We start from the raw sequence: 17,342 nt of genomic DNA on the forward strand, positions 1-17,342 counted from the left end.
GTACAGCCCTTGCACGAGGCCTTTGTATCAGTGAAGAACTATAAAAGAGCATGTGACTAAACCCAGGTGTAAAGGGAAAGTTGTCTTTTCCCCTTCTCATTGCCATCCTTGTAACTTTGTTTTCCTCAGACTTTTCAGTGCTATAGAAGCAAAGAGTGGAAGCCCTCTGATGGTACTGGCAGTGATTTAATTGTTTCTTTCCAAAGGCTGCCAATTTCTGCAATATTGAAACAGAGTTATTGACAGCCCGGAGTACATTTTGGAATTGCACCCTGGAGTGGAGAGGAAAACATGAATTCATGTTAATCCTAGAAGGGAATATAAGCTTTTCCCTGCCCTCAGTGAATTTTATCCATCTAACATGATGTAAACCAAACATGCACCTATTCATTTTCTGGCTCTTGCTTACAGCAGCTTTTTAAAATATAAGATAATGTTTTAGAATATGCATGTGTGTTGGGTGGTACTATTGCACTAGAACAGAAATACAAAGCTAAAAATAAATTATCCCTGTTCTACACATGGTCACAATCAGTATTTTCCAACTTTGCCCTCTCTAATGTTACAGTACTTGTTGTAGCAGGGTATTTAAAGTGAGTTTATAGTGTATAAATGTCATGCACTTGATGCTATGATCTGTGCTAGCTACCCTCATGGGTAGTTTACTGTCTCTCCTTTCTGATATATCAAACAGACTGTGGAAGATTTGAGGCATTCAAGACTTGCTTGGCCAACCCCTGGAAAATTGTGAGTTTTACTAGTTTAATGGTGTACAGACCTCTGTCTCCTCACCAACAAAACAATATTTTACAACATCCAGGATTCATGAGATCACACATATTTTCCCCAAAGCTGATGAATTACAGGTTGCTTCTTGGAGTTGGAGACCAGAAGTGAGGAAGAGAACCAGATCCAAATGGCACAAAAGGTAAGAAGGAGTAAGCATTGGCAGCCATCACTTGGCAGGCGTAGTGGTCAGCTGTGCCTGCTGTCAGGAAGGTGTGCCTCAAAGATTTGCTGAGCTCATGCAAATAACACTTCATGCACTCAGCAAGCTGAAGCAGAGGCCTAATTACACAGACGTGAGGAAGTTGAGATAGAATCACATGTGTTCACTTGAGTAAATTTGGATTCAGGCACACTTTGGTCACTGCTGTTGGTCTGGTTACATGTTATCTGTGTTAGTGAGAAGAGCTGGACTACCTGAGTGTCTGTGCCATGGGCTGGTTGTAACTTACTTTTAATAATTTCCATTCGTTTTCCTTGTTGGGCTGCATGGTCAGAAAGGCTGTCAGTGCCCCAGTCCTCACAAAATCTAAGCATGAGCTAGAGCTGTTTGTAGCATGCCATACCCTCCTTGTCTCACATCATCCCCAGCCCTTCTGGCCTCGTTTCTCCCTTTCTTTCCATGGCAGCCAGGACAGGAAGGTCAGGGAGGTGATGCACCCTAGGTTTTCCCCAGTACGAAGTCAGGAAATGGTTCTGGCTAGGTACTAATGATTATACATTAGTCATAGCCAAAGGAATCATCCTTTTCTCACTCCAAGCGCTCCTAAAAAAGTTCCTTTTGTCCCATGGTAACAGCAATCTGAAGAACTATTAAGCAGCAAATGCACACAACCGTGCACAAAACCAGTGGGAATGATCCCATCCCGCAGATTCCTGGTGCGTTCTGGCTCCTCCGAGTCTGGCTGATAGAGCTTACAGCCCAGACTGTCTCTGTGCTTTTGCAGTCAGGAGAACACCTTTAGGACCAATAAAGGATGAGCAAATGAATAATTCATGTATTGCAGCAATGTAAAGGACAAATGTACGGAATATAAGTCATTTTGGTAGTATTTGGTATACAAATCCAAAATTTTCTCCCACCTTTTTCTCTTCGTGTATCTTCCCTTTTTTTGCCTGAGGAACTGCTAATTGCCTCTTCTATGCAGGAACATCTACTAATCTAATTCAATCTACTGGTAATTTGCATTACACTTGGCACCAGAAATATGGATGTATCCAGTTAACACCCCTGCTACAGGAATCAATTACCAGCAGTTTTCAGAAGAGTGTCAAAAACTCATTTGCTGTTCTTGACACTATGACCACGCCTCAGAGTTTTAGAATGTTTTCTATATTTTCTTTATCACTGATCCTGAATTCATGTGTATGTTTCACAGGCTCAGCCAGTGAACATTCTGAGCTGCTGACATTAATGATAATTATCACCGCCCTGAATGAGGCTGTGAATGCACAAAAACTTGCAAGTGAACAAAATGGGGCAACATTCGAATGGGAATTTGTGGAATGCTATAGCACAGGGTTTTCCCAAAACAAGTAAAGAAGAAACATTTCTCCCTAGCTATTTTTTTTTTCTACATGACGTATGAAATTGGGAGAGTATTACTAGTGCCTGTAAATTACAAGGCCCTGGGCACCCAGACCTAACTTTGGCATTGGCTCTAGTTTCAGCAGGTCATTAGCCTACATGAATTTCTGAGGACCCTTCCAGATTAAACTGCTCTAAGAATCACGAGTTACTCAGTTAGCTTCAGGCATTGTGAAGTCCTCCAAAGAGATTTGCTTACCATGCTCTTTGTGAGTAAGAAACAAATTACAAAGAAGAAGTAACACGGGGCTTAAAAAAAATAATCCATGTGATTCCAGCACAATATGCTATAATCTTTTGTATTTAACACTAGAACATGAGTGAACTCACCTCTTGAGTAGAACTTTAAGCAATTCCTTACAGTAATACTTCAAGAAACTTAATAGAGAGGAAATAAAAGAAAATGCTGCATCCACTCCACACTGCCAGGATATTTGTTGTATTATAATTATCCACTATGAAATCTGGCTACATGGGCACCATTACTTTTCAAAATACTGTTGAGGGACTTTTAATAAGCTCTAAGAGCTAGGGTTCAAAGATCTGAGTTTGTTCTACAGCCCGAGTCCTGATGTTGTTGGCATCATTCAAGTGCCTTAGTTCAGTAGTAAATCAGACAGACAAGGACTACCAGCACTATTTCCTTCAGCAATTGCATTCAGTTTTCCTTGGAGGATCTCCTTTTTAAATTCACACTTGGCTCAGCACTGCTTAACTTGGGAGGTCTGACTGGCTCATGAGGAAAAAAGGTGAGGCTGTAAGCCACTATATTTATTTGGTTTCCATGTATTTGGAGTCATGGTCTGTTAATCACATATATTTGATTATGCTTCATCAGGCACTTCCAGAACATCATCTGGCACAGAAGTCATTTGAGAGCCTTCTTTATTAATTTGTTGCCTATGAACTTTATGTCTTCCACCTCCTCCCAAAAGGCATGGGTCTTCTTGAGAGGGTCCTAAATGATTTCAGGGAGCCAGACTGCCTACAGAAGGGGTGGATATGCACAATTTTTGGAGATTGTGATGGAATTGTTTCTGCTGCAACGCTCCCCAAACAATTCCTCTGGTGACACAGCTCTGTATGAATTCTGACATGTCCAAGTGTCAGTTTCTCATATTAACCAGTGAAGCAGGCAATGTGCTATAAATTGCTCATTCCTGTCAAGCTTAAAAATGCTTTGGCTGTTTGAAATGAGATTTTTGCCTGGCAGGAAAGGTATTTAAAATTTGTCATTCTGTGAGTAATTTCACGAGGATTCACCTTCTGAAAGTTCCTACTGAAGAGATGCCTTTTAGGCCATTGAGCACATGTGCTCCATTAATATCTGCAAGTGCAGAACAGGTTAAGTAGGCAAAGAATTTCCTGGGTGAGTGTCAGATAAGCCTTTAAATGTAGAGATTAGTCTGAATTTAGACTTTCCCACTTATAAAAAGGCAAAGCATAATAGAAAGAACACTGACATTTAGCTGTGGAACATAGAAGATGGAACTGGGAGGTCTCTAGGGTCTTCAGGATAGTGGTTTGCTAGCCTTGGGTTTTTTTGTGATCCTCTTTTTTCTTTAAAATCCGGTTCCATTTATTACCTGAAGTGCCAAGATGATAGTGATCATCTTCATCTCTTTTGTGCAAGCTTTAAAGAGAGGGTTTCAGGTGTTCTGGGGCAGATGCAGCAGCATTTTCAGGAAGTGAAACTTTTCCGGGAAATGCATGGGAAAGTTCACTGCTCTGAATTAGCTCTGAATTAAGGAAAGCTGTTCTGACAGATGTTTCCTGAATCTTTAGGAGGAGTTAGCAAGAAAATATGATAGAGGCAATCTTTCTTTTTTTGAAAAGGAGCTCATGGCTGAAGACCGTGCTCACACATGTTGCATAATTTCTGGTTGGCTTTTCTTTGTGTGGTTATGTGCAAAAAACTTCTGTGGCTGTGGGAGAAGTCTCTGGATTCAGAAAATCCACTCTGACATTAATGATGAATAGTAAAGACTGCTGGGTTGCACTTTGCACGCTAATCAGTCTTTGTGTTTCTTTGTATCTTGCACCATATGTACACTGTGACTTGGCTGGGATGGAAAACTCAAACTGGCAACACTTACCCTGATTGTTCTTAACATGATCAAACAGTAACACGGCTTGACAGAAACTTTATAAACCATCATGTCGTAAAACAAAACCAGCAGAAACTAGCTCGAGCAAAGAAGGTGTGTTTAAAAAGAAAAAAAGTTAATGAAAAGCACATGAAACTGCCCATCTGTGCAATTGTTGTACATTTTCATGTGTATTAAGGCAAATAAATACCATAAACCTTTTATACAGTCAATTTGAATGTCTCAAAAGAAGCTTTTTTGAAAGTTAAGAAGCAAACGACAGCAAGTGCTCTATAATTCACACTGTGAATCCACTGGTGGTAGTCAGGGAAGGATTTGTCAGGCAATATTTACCTTGTCCTTTCTCTTTTTATGTCTCTAAGAACTGTCTCATACATATCCTCGGCCTTTGCTTGTTTGGTTTTTTATGTCAGCACATGTGAGTTACAACATGGAAAAGGAAGTTTTACAAACTCAGGGGATCAGGCAGTGAGATCCAGGTCACCGTTTTGCACTACAGAAGACAGCATGTCACACTGGAAATGTTTTGTTTTGCAAAATGAATACCCACTCCCATCCTTAATAAGTATTTATCCCCATCCTAAAAAAAAAAAAAAAAAAAAAAAAAAAAGTAAATCATCAGAATCAGACAGTTCAGGAATTTAAGAAAGCCTATTTTAGCAAAATTAAGGTTGCAATGTTCCAGGTCTGTGAAAGGAAAAGAAACCAGGAGAAAACACAAACACTCTGGCAAGCAAACCTGAATTTCAATAGTGACAAGAAGAGGAAGTGTCTGTAATAAATCATGGTCCTGAAAATCCAGAAGGAATAATGAAAAATGTAAGAGTGGGTTAGAGGAATAGAATCAGATGCCTTAGCATAATTCAGTTAATCAGGAAAATTTACATTAAAAGACATAGAGCAATGGTTCTCTAAATATATCAGGAGTTAGTTGGAGGGAGTGGAAGTACAAAAAAAAGTCAGGTCTAATATTTCTTACAGATACTTATTGAAGGAATAATATGGGATACAGAGTAGGGTAATAAGACCTTTTTCTTGACTTTATCAGCAAGGATTAGTGTGTCCCCATGGTTAATGCAGTGATATTAACGAGGAGCAAGAGGAGAAGAGCCAAAATGTCAGCCACATGTATAGATGATAATAAATGATGCAAAGTATCTCCCACCTGGATTTCTGAGGACAACTCTGCATATAATTAAGCTTTTGAGCAACCCTTAATGAGACATTACAGGATTTTACCCCTTAGAGATTTTTTTCAGAGGATCAGTACGTGTGAAGGATGAACAAAATACACCTCATGGTATTCCTGAGCTAAAGGAAGGACTGGGTGGACCCTTGGCATTTCTGTGAGTCCCTGACAAAAAAAGAAGATAATTTGGCACCTTTATGCTTACGTTTGCCAAATTCTACACGCAATTCGTGCTGTGTCTGTGCTGTTTATCTTTCCTACTAATGTCTGCAGCAAACACACACTGAGCTGTGACCTCTGTGACTTTTTCACTGCAGGGTCACAGGTGCACTGGCCTTCAGGTAGCCACTGTCAGTGCTCTGTCATGAGTTATTTCTGTGCCATGGAAGTCAGATAAAAGCTGCAGGAGATCTGCTTTGAGAACTGAGATCATACAAATGCTTTAAAATGAGTAGAAAATTAATTTTCGATTGGATTTTATTTGTGCTCTGTTGTTCTTGATAACGTGTTAAAGTTGTCTTTTTAATTTAAGTAGGTCAGTGGCTACATCTGGTGACATTATTTCACACTTTCTGACTCACGTTTTCACTGAGTTACCAAGTCCAAAATCAACTGTTTACGTGCTTTATTTATAAACACGAGCAAAATGAATGTTCTTTCCATGTGTAAGTATTTTATTTGTGTCTTTTCACTGGGCTTGGGCACTAATTTCTTACATGCCTTCATATAGTGAAATATTTTCATTAATTTCAATCTTTTTTTCCCAAATAATTCCCTCTTTTTCCTCTCAAAGCAATTAAGAAGCAACAGATTATTTGCCATCAGTGTCTTCTGATATTTGTAATTAACTGACCTGGTCAAACTTACTGATGTTTATTTTTTCCAGTATAGTTGTTGAAGTTCCTATGTTAAATGATTTTTCTGGCTAAATGCATTGACTCAGCGACTCCAGAATATAGAACTCCCATGTGGAAAGCTAAGAACAAGGTGTAAATTCAAAACTGTAAATAAACAGACCAGAATAATCCTTAAACAGCTTCATCTGTTAGTAAAGGTAGGAGAAAGAGTCATGGATGCTGGAGAGGGCTGCTGAAAGAAACTTATTTAAGCCAATCTTCGAATCTGTGTGACTGAAGTTCCTGAGCCATGAGGAGGAGCAGGTGAAAGGGGAGTGGGAGCAGGAAGGTCACCAAGGATGAGTAGGGGGGATTGTAGAGCAAAGAAAGATCTTATAACCTGTGGTCAATGTTTTCTTTAACTGGCATTGTTAATCTTGAATATTGTGATTTGGTTGAGCAGTACTCCCAATATCAGTTGGGTGGTATGTGCACACGTGATTTAAGAGCTTGGAAAACAGTTTTTCCCAGCATTTGTTTGGACTGATAGTCTGAGAAGACAAACTCAATGTAGTGTTGGCAATACAGAAGGGATTTATGGGAACAGAAATTATTTAAGGGAATGTAGAATCAAATAGCAAGAGGAACATCAAAACTAATAAAAGCTAACAGGGCTAGACAAAGAGAAAAGCTATTTGGATTGCTATTATATGTAAGTATACTCCACCAGTTTTAGAGTTTGTTAACTCAAATTGGCCTTGGTGCTGCCCACCTTGAGTTTCTATGTTTTTGAACTTACAAATTCAAGCACCATGTTCCTTTGGCATGGTCCTTGAAGCACATGGCAGCACAAACAGCCATGGCAATCCCCCATCAGTTTTATGGCTTTTGTTTGTGGCTGCAAGTATGCAGCACATGCAGTAAAAACAGACACATCAAAACAAAACAGCGCAAAAAAAAAAAAAAAAAAAAAATCTGTTGAAATTCATGTGAACTTTGGGGAGAAACATGATTTCAAGCTAAACCAAATGTTTCAGTTTGCTCTGCTTCAAATAAATAAAATAACCCAGTGGGATTACATCCCTGTAGTGAGACACAAACTTTACCTGCCAGTGATTTGAGGCAGATGTAGGCTCAGCTGGCTTGGCTGCAGTATGATGTGAAAGAAACACAAGCTTTTCAGGGTTTTATAGCTGGAGTTTTGCTGAGTGCAGCTGCTCCCTCAGCATATTATTAACTCAAAAACATGTTCATTTAAAAAAAAAAAGAGAGAAGAAGAAAAAGATTCCTGGCACTTCTTTATCATGCAGGGGATCTCTTGGGCTATTCTGAGGGGATGTATTTGAAAATTGCTGTGGAGGATGTGATGCACTAAGATTAGTATAAACAAAATGGAATCTAAATAATCGTAGAGAGGGTGAAAAAGAAGACAAAAAGGGAAATATTAGACCTGTATCCATCTGGAGGTTTCCTTAATAGGCACCCAGGAGCCTATCAGGGACTCACATCCATCACAAGAAACTTATTAAAAAAACTCATCACCCCCTCTTCTCCCTTTATTTTATTTTATTTCAGTAGTGGCTGCATAGTTTCTAAAGAGATGAATAATACTGTGATGGCAATAGTTTTGTAGAATCACAGGATAATTGAATGTAAGGCTGGAAAGTGCCTGCTGAGGTCTCTCCTGCCCCAGTGGGAGAATCAAATACGTCCGTGTCTCTTCACACATTTGTCTTCAGGGCTTCCAGTGATGGAGGGCCCATGCCTGCTCCTGGGCCTGCCTGATAGCTTTATTAGCCTCTCCCAGTGCATCACTCATCTTTGCTGGTGAAGTTTCATTCCATAACTTTATGTCTGTGTACTCCTGGAAGTCCGCATGGTTTAGGAGCTCTTGTCATTTCTGTTATTTGAACAGAGCTCTCACCATCATCCTGTGTTCTCTTAATTAAGGAGCTTCAGCCTTTCCTTTCTCCTTTCTCACCCTCCTCTGTCTCCTCATCTCCTTCCCTTGTTTTATCACTTATTCTCATTCTCACCACCCCTTTTCACTCTCTCTAAATGAACTTTGTTCCCAGTTTGGTGTTTCCAGGGCAGGCATCCAGAAGCCTCCTGGCACAGTCACAGGAAAGGCTCCATCTCCAGTCTTTCACAGGCAATATTGTAAAACACATCCCAATGTGATGCCTGCCTCTCTCTGCAGAACACAGCTTTGATTTATGTTCAGCTTGTGATCCATGGCGCTCCTAAAAACCTCTGAGCAGCTGCTGCTTAATCATTCTTCATTCTGGCTTTGTGCACACAATTTTCCTGGTTTAAGCTAAGCATTTTGCACCTGACTTTATTTGATGCTAAGCAACTTCTGTAATTGTCTAGGTTGATACTGAATTTTTATCACATCCCAACAGACCAACAGTTCCTTCCAATTTAATATTTTCTGAATGCTTAGAAAGATTTACTGGAAGTACAGGTTTCTTCCTACTGAGGTTATACTAAATGCTTTACTAGACACTGCCTGTTATGGACTGGAAAACATTTGGAAAATGCTCTTTCAGCATGATTATTGGATTTAGCTCAAAAATGTACTGTCTGGGACAAATTTGTACGGAGGAAGGTGCTGCAGTGATAATATCAGTGGGTATTGGTTTGGAATTGGCTTTACCACAAGAATCATATTCCAGACTGCTGTTACAAAGTTTTCTAGGGGCAAGAGGACATTCATATGCACTCTGTCTTAAGAGATCTGTGATAGGAAAAATAAGTTTATAAACTACCCACTTGTTCTGTGTTTATTTATTTAACACAGAATAGAATAAGGCTCTGGCCTTATTCCACTGTAATACATGAGCATGTAATGAGAAGAGCTGGAAGAAGTGTGACTTTACTGAGTAAATCTTTCTGCTGAGTGAACACTCTGAGCACTGTGGTACACTACAGCACATTGTAAGATGCAGTGTCTTTCAAATGTACATAAACTGAAGTATTATATATTGTCAGAGAGCAAGCTTGTTTTCTCTACTATTTCTGCCATTTTTGTAAAAAAATCCCATTCTGGCATATTTTAATAATTAAAAACCCCTAAATTGGCAGAAATATCTTAAAATATTCCAGGACAGATATCCTGATAGCCTTTTACATGTCACTCCTATAATGAAGACCACTGATTTACTGATGGACTAATGAAGCACTCTTGGGATAATGAGCGTGGCTCTTGCAGCATTTCCTGGGGTAGTTTTCTCTACATCTGCTGGTAAGCTGAATATCACTTGGAAAAAAAAGTTGTCTCTGGAGTTCCCTTATGCTATGCCATGGACAGGACAGGAAAGATAAGGTTTAGGGCTTCACTTGCTTTTAATTTTCCTAAGCAGGCTGGTCCTCTTTTTGTCCTGTCCATCATTTTTCTTTGAAGGTGGTTCAGTAATATATTATTATGTCTTAAATGAGAAAATATCCTAAATGTGAGCACTAAGCAGTCTTTGATGTTTCCTGGCAGCTCTTGACTGATCTACCTTTATGAACACTCCTGCATTTTTCTGTTACTAGTGTACTGCATTAAAACTCACCAAATATTACATGCACGTTATGTGGACACCTTTTGTGCAAGCTACACGTCCAAGGGTGTTTTACTGTGTTCTTACAAGAAGGGATAGTAAAGTTAGAACAAATGTCATCCTGCTTTGGGGATTTACAGGACACAGTTCAGCTGATTTCATTCAGTCTAACATAACCCACACTGTTCTCTCACATGAAACACCTCTTTAGTACCAGAATCCACACACCTGCTTTCTAAACCAGCTTCATTCACTGTTTGATTTATTGATCCATTAAGTGGGTTTTCAGACCTAACAAATAGCCTCAGATAATCATTTCACTCCCTCTTTTCCTCTGGGACAGCAAAGGTCAGTTTCTGTTGTAAGCTCTTAACTCCAATCTGGAATTAACTGGAGATCATTAGCACTCAATATAAAGTCAGCAGAAAGCTTGAAATGAGCTGGTAGTCCAGCTGGGTTTGAACAGGACTTCCATCCTGAAAGTGGAGGTGATTCCACCTCAGCTTATTTTGGTGTCAGAATTATCTAATGCTATTGTTGCTGCTGTAACTTTGAGATATCCAAATAAAGTTGACATTACTGGTTGCTTTTGGGGCTCAAAAAAAAAAAAAAAAAGAAAAAGAAAAAGTACCATTGTCTCACGAAAATCACTCCTGGAGTACTTTCACTTTCTTCTATGCCCATACAGACACCAGTTGTACCAGTGCTTTGGAGGTGACTGATGAAATGAGAGCTTTATCTTTCGTGCTCTGAGGTTTGTTAGCATGAAAAACCACTAAATCAATGAGTAGAATGGCAGTTCCTCAGAAATCTACAATTCATCTTAGTGACTCTGAAAAGGTTCTTGGCTTTTCCAGCTAACCATCTGAATTTTTCAGATAACAGCATTCCCTTATGCTTAATTTTTCCCCCCTGGTAACAAGTGATAGATATTATTGTAATGTTGCTTTCTAGGTATTCTGTTTATTTAATATAGTCCTGTTTTCTGGGGAATACCCTCTTCTTATTGATCATCGGTGCTTTAAAATGATTTATTAAAATATAGTAAAGATTATTTAAATGCAAGAAAGAAAATAAGAAAAATAAACTCTAGAGCTGAAACTAAGTTTCCTAAAAACCTAAGTAAATTAGTGGGCCAATGCAATTTTAGGGCCTTAAAGGAAATGAAAGAGTTGCAAAGATGCTGCTGCCACCCAAAAGGGTGACATGCAGTCACCCAGGCAGGGTGTCCTCACGGGACACAGGAAAGCCTCACTGAAGGCCATTGGAAGCAAGAACAGTTCTCCCAGCCTCTGGTTTTTTGAAATAAGAAAGAGATGAGAAAATCTGATGTAGGAGCTGGTAAAAGGGAGAGGAGACAGAGCTCAGTGCAACATGGAGGAGGTGTCCCTGGGGAAACAGCTGTTGGGAGAGCATTTGGACCAAGAGAGGTTTGGAAAAGGAGCTGAAAACTCTCTTGTTTCTTGATTTTACTTGTGCTCAAGTAAAAGAACACCTCAGACATTTCTGTAAATAAATTAGGCAGTGTCAGAGAACACCTACCACTCTCCCTCTGGAATGGAAACAGCCCCTTTCAAAAAGTTGTTCAGCTTTTCCATCAAGTTTTGTGCACAATACCTGGTGCTTGTTCTCTCCTTCACTTTCCCTGCAGTGTAAGGGATTGCTGCCATCAGCTCAGGGCTGCTGTGAGAGAAAAATCTTACTCCAGGCAGACATTTCCTGTTGAAAGATGAAACCTTACATTTTAGCAGTGCTCTTACTTTGCTGACCCAAAAAATAAGTGGCTCAGAGAACAGCTTAACCTTTTCTTATTGTCGGGAGGGGAATAGACAGCTTGTGCTTTGAGACAAAACTCATATTTTTCTTCAGAACTTCCAAAGACTTACAGCATTATCTATATATAATTTGTAATGCCCAATGGTAACTTATTTTCTTAAAAATTTCAGGTTTTTTAAATGCAATTCAGCTTTCTCAGAATCTGAAATGAGCTGTAGCACTAGTAAACAGTTATTAGTTTTTCTCCATCATAACATTACTTTTTTTTTTTTTTTTGATAATTTAAAAATTTCTTCTGGAATTTGCAAATGGCTCAGAAAAAATGGAATGGATAGGACTGAATTTTGATCTCAGAGGTGGTCTTGTGCTGTAGTTTGTGCCAATTTAATTCCAGGATTTACCTGCAGATGGTATCTGTAGACTATTCCTCCAGTGTAATGAAATAAGAATCAATAAGAATAATCTCATATTTGATTGCTCACTCTTTTCTTGTTGGTCAGTACAGAAGGCTCATTAATATGAGTATTTTATTTTATGAAAGTGCTACTCTGTTTAACAGGAAAATGGAAGCTATTTAAAAATAAGTGTTTTTTCCCAGCATAACAAATATTTCCTCTGTATTGCCTGTTGATTTAGAGGCAATCCAAATACCAAAAAGTTCAGCTGAGATCTCTTTTTTGGCTGCAGTTTGTGTGAATATTCCTTAAGAGAACTGTCTGTGCTACATGTGCTGGCATAAATGTACTGCCATTTTCATTTAGCCTTCAGAGAAGAGTGGTGGCCCCCTCAGGAAAGTTCCCAGTAACTTGGATTTTGCAGTCTAGCTGAGACTAATCTAATCCTTGGGAATCCAAACCAACCAATTCACATGAGACACCAGGAGAGGTTCTTTGGAAAGTAAGGTTTGGTGGGATATTAATGGGTTTTGGTTTTTATTAAGAAAGCCGACATTTTATGTGGAAAGAAAACACTGAGTGTTAACATTTTTTTTTAATATAATGTCCAAACAAATACCTTGAATTCAAGTCCTGCCTGATAAACAGGTCCCACTGAAAAGCACTGTGAGATGTGTCTTTAGAAGTGATGAGTAGACTTCTTCAAAGGCAGTTTCACAGATTCATCCCAGTTTAGAAATGGTGAGTTTTCCAGGTCAGAACACACAAATAGTGACATAAACCAGTGATATTTATGTGTGTCTATGACAGCCATGGGAGCTGGTTAATTGGGGAGCATGCTTAGACATAAAAACAATGTTTTGTTCCTTCAGCAAATCTGATGAATTTTCCATCTTGGTGTTCCAGTAAGAAAGAATATGAAAAGGAAATTGTTTCACTGGCTGAGATCCTAAACATGGACAATTTCTTTGTAAGCTTCCTTGAGAAACAACATGGGCCCAAACTATTTATTTCATCATAGATGAACCTGAAAGAAGAGCAGTCCAAAAAGGCATGGTCCTCTAAAGTCTCTTCTCTCACAGCTTGAATGAGTGCACTGAGCTTTCATGAATCCTGACAAGCATAACTGGGATTAGAATAAAGTAAAATATAATGGAAGTTCTTTGTGTATGGGAAACTTTCCACAACAGGGAACATAATGTGAATGATATCCTTATAAAAATGAATGTAATTTATGTACGGTTTGCAATATTCTGTGCAGAATAGTCACATTGGGAAAAAGCCCAAAACGATGCCTGTAAGTCTTTTTGATTGAAGATATATTTTAAATCTTTTTAACTTGGTTAACTTAACTTTAATTTGTCCCTGCCATGGCCAGGGACACATTCTACTTGAGCAGACCTGATCTAGAGGAAGGTGTCCCTGCCCATGGCAGGGAGCCTGGAACTGGCTGATCTTTAAGGTGCCTTCCAACCCAAACCTTTCTGTGATTCAGTCTATGATTCAACATGAATTATAGTAAAATCATTTTCAGATATTATGACTCATTAAAAAAACTGATGTTGAAACTTAATCACTGTGAAACTTGGAAGAAGAAAATAGAGTAAGACTGCAGGATTGCAATTCTGAAAATGTATTTAATGTTTCATGTACATAAATATATTTCATAGGGTCTCAAATATGCCCTGAAAATGTTCAAGACACTAAGATAAGAGTAATTTTAGGAAAGTGATATGAGAAGGGTCCTTCAGCATTAATTAACACAACTTGTCATAATTATATGAATAAACACTTCCAAAACACTTTTGCAGAGTGTCAAAAGTCTTCCCCTTTGTCACTGCTTATTGAAGATGCCAAAATATTATCATGACACTGGAACAGTCCTGCAGTCTGCTTGGCCACACTGCTGATATATGAGAAATAACCTGAAGGGGATTTAGCAAGAGCAAAAGGACTGACTGGTGTTCCCATGCGTTTATTTGATTTACTTTTAATAACTTAGCCCATAAATCATTCAGATTTAATAGTAAGCCACAGTAGCAACTCTAAAGATTTTTTTTTTTTCACTAAGCAAATGTTACCGAACACGTATTCAGAGTTTACATTCTTTCTTCACTCAGGGATTGCTCACTTCAGAAATGCTTTAAATTATAAATAGAAATTAGACTACCTAGTACTGTTTACTCTGCATAGTCATGATTTAAAATGTGATTGTATTCCAAAGGGCAACCTGGTATAAATATGGAAGATCTATATTTTGGGGCTTGTGATTAATTTTGGTTTAGTTCTTATAAGTAAAAGGATTGTTTTAAGTAGTTTTTTACCACCTCTCAAAAAGGTCCATCTCCTTTTCCACTTCTCCCTTCCCTTCCCTCTTTGCCTTTTTCCTTTTCCCTTCCTCCTCATGCTTAACCCTGTGATTTTGGTTGCTTGGTTTGTGTGGTGGGTGGACCCTGAGCTGGACACCAGGTACCCACCAAATCTGCTCTGTCACTCCCCTCCTCGGCAGGTCAGGGCAGAGAAAATGTAAGGAAAAGTTCAGACTGAGCTGAAACAGGGAAGATTCACTTGTTTAAGCAGAAAAATTAGAAGTACCTGATTTGGAGAAACCCAAAGTCTGGTATATTCCACTTTTTTAGGAAGGGCAGATCTATACTTTTATTAGGAGTTCTGTTATTTTTGTACTGTATCAAACAGTTTCCAAAATCAAACCTGGAATTTTGGGAAATTTCCTTGATTTCCTGACATACCTGTCAAAGAGAGGGGCAGAGAAGTAATACTGGGACTTGGTCATATCTGCATATACATAAATTAAACTTGCACCAGGTTTTCTAACATCCCATAAGGGCACAGGGCAACTCTGTTTCCTAAATGCCTCTTGAAAACATTACCATGCCTTGGAAAAATCCATTCAGTTGTATTTCTATCATTAAGCACAAACCAAGGTAGAACTTTTAGATCCAGAGTCAATGGAGCATTCCCTCCTTGAATCCAGATTGCATCAGGATAAAAATTCTCCATTCCACATTCATTTTGAAGAGAGCTGGCTGGAAGACTCCCAAGTGGAGCCAGGGAATCAACTAAAAACTGTGTGGACAACCAGAAGGTTCAATACTCAACTGAGACTCCTGGTCCTCTTTTCCTAAGCAGTAAAGGTAGAGATAATGATTTGTTAAGCAGCAAAGGCATGCCTTTGATTCCTGTCCCAAGCCAAGGAAAATGTGGATCCCTCTAAATATATACCTGACACTCCCTACAAAGGGAGATTCAAGTTTGGCTTTCTCCACTTGTGTATTATTTTTAGCTTAAGTGAAATTAGTCCATCTGCTTGTTTTACGAGGAATTTTTAAGAAGATTCCTTTCTAAAAAAAAAGGAAAAAAAAAAAGGTGCTCTTTTCTCTTTTATAGTGAGTACATATTCATCCAGCCCGCTTCTTTTCTTATTTTAAACTAAAACTAATTACATACCTTTTCCATATATAAAAGAAACATATGCACTTTATTATATTTTCATATGGCTGAGGCAGTCTTTCTTCACAGGATGAGAAAAGAGAGCAGTGGATGCCCTTTAGAGCTGCAGCCATCTTTATGAACCCCTATTTATTAATTTCCTTTCCTTCTTTTCTCCAGGGAGCCTTGAAGGTGGCCAGGGTCATCACAGCAGACTGAAAATTGATTTGAAGCCTCAGAGGAGGTAATGCTTTCTCATTCCTCCCTTGTTTAATCCTGACAAACTAGCTGTAACTCTCTGCAGATTAGTAACATGCAATATGGCATGGTAGGACAGACCAGGTTTCAGTGTGTCCTTAAACTTCATTAAGGATCTTCCCATCTGATTAGAAAGATTTTTGTTTGGATCTGAGCTGTAGTAAAATCTGGGTCACTGGGTTAATGGACAATAAGAAACAATTAATTTATAAATCTGTCAAATGATGATAATGATGTGGAGTAGAGTTTTAAGTCTGTACGGATTTAGAGGATGCTGTTTTCCCTTGTTGCTTATTCCAGTTTTGGAGACATTTTAACTCCCTAAATATCCAGCCATGCTTTCACTTTCTCCCATTTTGTATTTTTTAGCTGACTGTGTAAATCCTTTGGCTGCTTGGTGAGTATTTGTGAGCATAAGCAGTAAACCTCCCTCCAAAAGTGAGTGGCTGACTTTATGAGTGTTGAATGGGTAACCAAAACAATAATGTTTCTCTTCCACTTCACAGGAGGGAACAGAGGGTTCTCATTCAAGCCATTTTAATCATATCACTATCATACTGTGCCCTTTATCTAGAATTAAATATCAGCCAAAGTTTACTTGAAAATGAGCCTGGGTTTTGCTCAAATAAGCTAATGAACCTTTGTGAACTTCCAAGACTGGGCTGAATTTCAACTTTGGAACAATACTTGAAGCCAGGTGAGTTTTACTGTAAATATTTCCACCGTGGTTCCAGCAACAATCTGAACTTGTTTAACTAGTTTAACTAAATGCTTTTGTAACAGTGAGGACTGGATGACAGACTTTTTGTTATGAAAAAACCTGAAAAGTAAAAGCAGTGATAATATGCTACTGGTGAAACTCTGTGCTACATTTCTAAAAGTGCAGATTGAAAAGTTAAATATAAATGTTCTCTTCCTTCATCTATACATATTCATATATAGGTACCAATAGAAAGAAAATGTCCTCAAATTTAGTTGCATACCTACAAAAATACTGGTCTCTGTAGGTGTAAACATTTATAAAATCTAAGACAAAATGAGAGTTATTAGTTACACCATTTATAATCTCTAGAACCCCCTTTTTAGGAGTTTGAACCTAAATATAAATCCTCACAGAATAGAAAGAGAATAAGTGGGGAGATTCAGTACAAGAATTAAATATCACTTCAGAAGCAATAGCAAATTTTGCATTCTTCTGATAAACAGACAAGAGAATAGAATTCTGTGTCCATCCATAAAAACCCCCTCTGTCTCTGCCCTCCTACCCCAAAACATTATTTGGTTTCACAAGCAGATGGAGCTAGCATGGAGATGCCTTCACACAGCAATGCAATTGCTTCAAGATGGACCACAGTGCTTGATAAAAATAATGAATAAATAACAGTATATGCTGGGCTCTTGACTAGCC

At 38.6% G+C, this 17,342-nt stretch overlaps 1 long non-coding RNA gene across 1 annotated transcript; it reads left to right on the top strand.

Annotated features, from left to right (window-relative positions):
* Positions 1 to 733: 733 nt before the first annotated feature.
* LOC148224078 (uncharacterized) lies at positions 734 to 16,663 on the top strand. The gene is made up of 3 exons (XR_015803583.1): positions 734 to 928; positions 15,857 to 15,920; positions 16,304 to 16,663. It is a non-coding gene; the product is annotated as an uncharacterized LOC148224078 (long non-coding RNA).
* The last annotated feature ends 679 nt before the right edge of the window (positions 16,664 to 17,342 follow it).

Source organism: Sturnus vulgaris, chromosome 4 (genome assembly GCF_052056855.1).
Source record: "Sturnus vulgaris isolate bStuVul1 chromosome 4, bStuVul1.hap1, whole genome shotgun sequence".
In the NCBI taxonomy this organism is placed as follows: Eukaryota; Metazoa; Chordata; class Aves; order Passeriformes; family Sturnidae; genus Sturnus; species Sturnus vulgaris.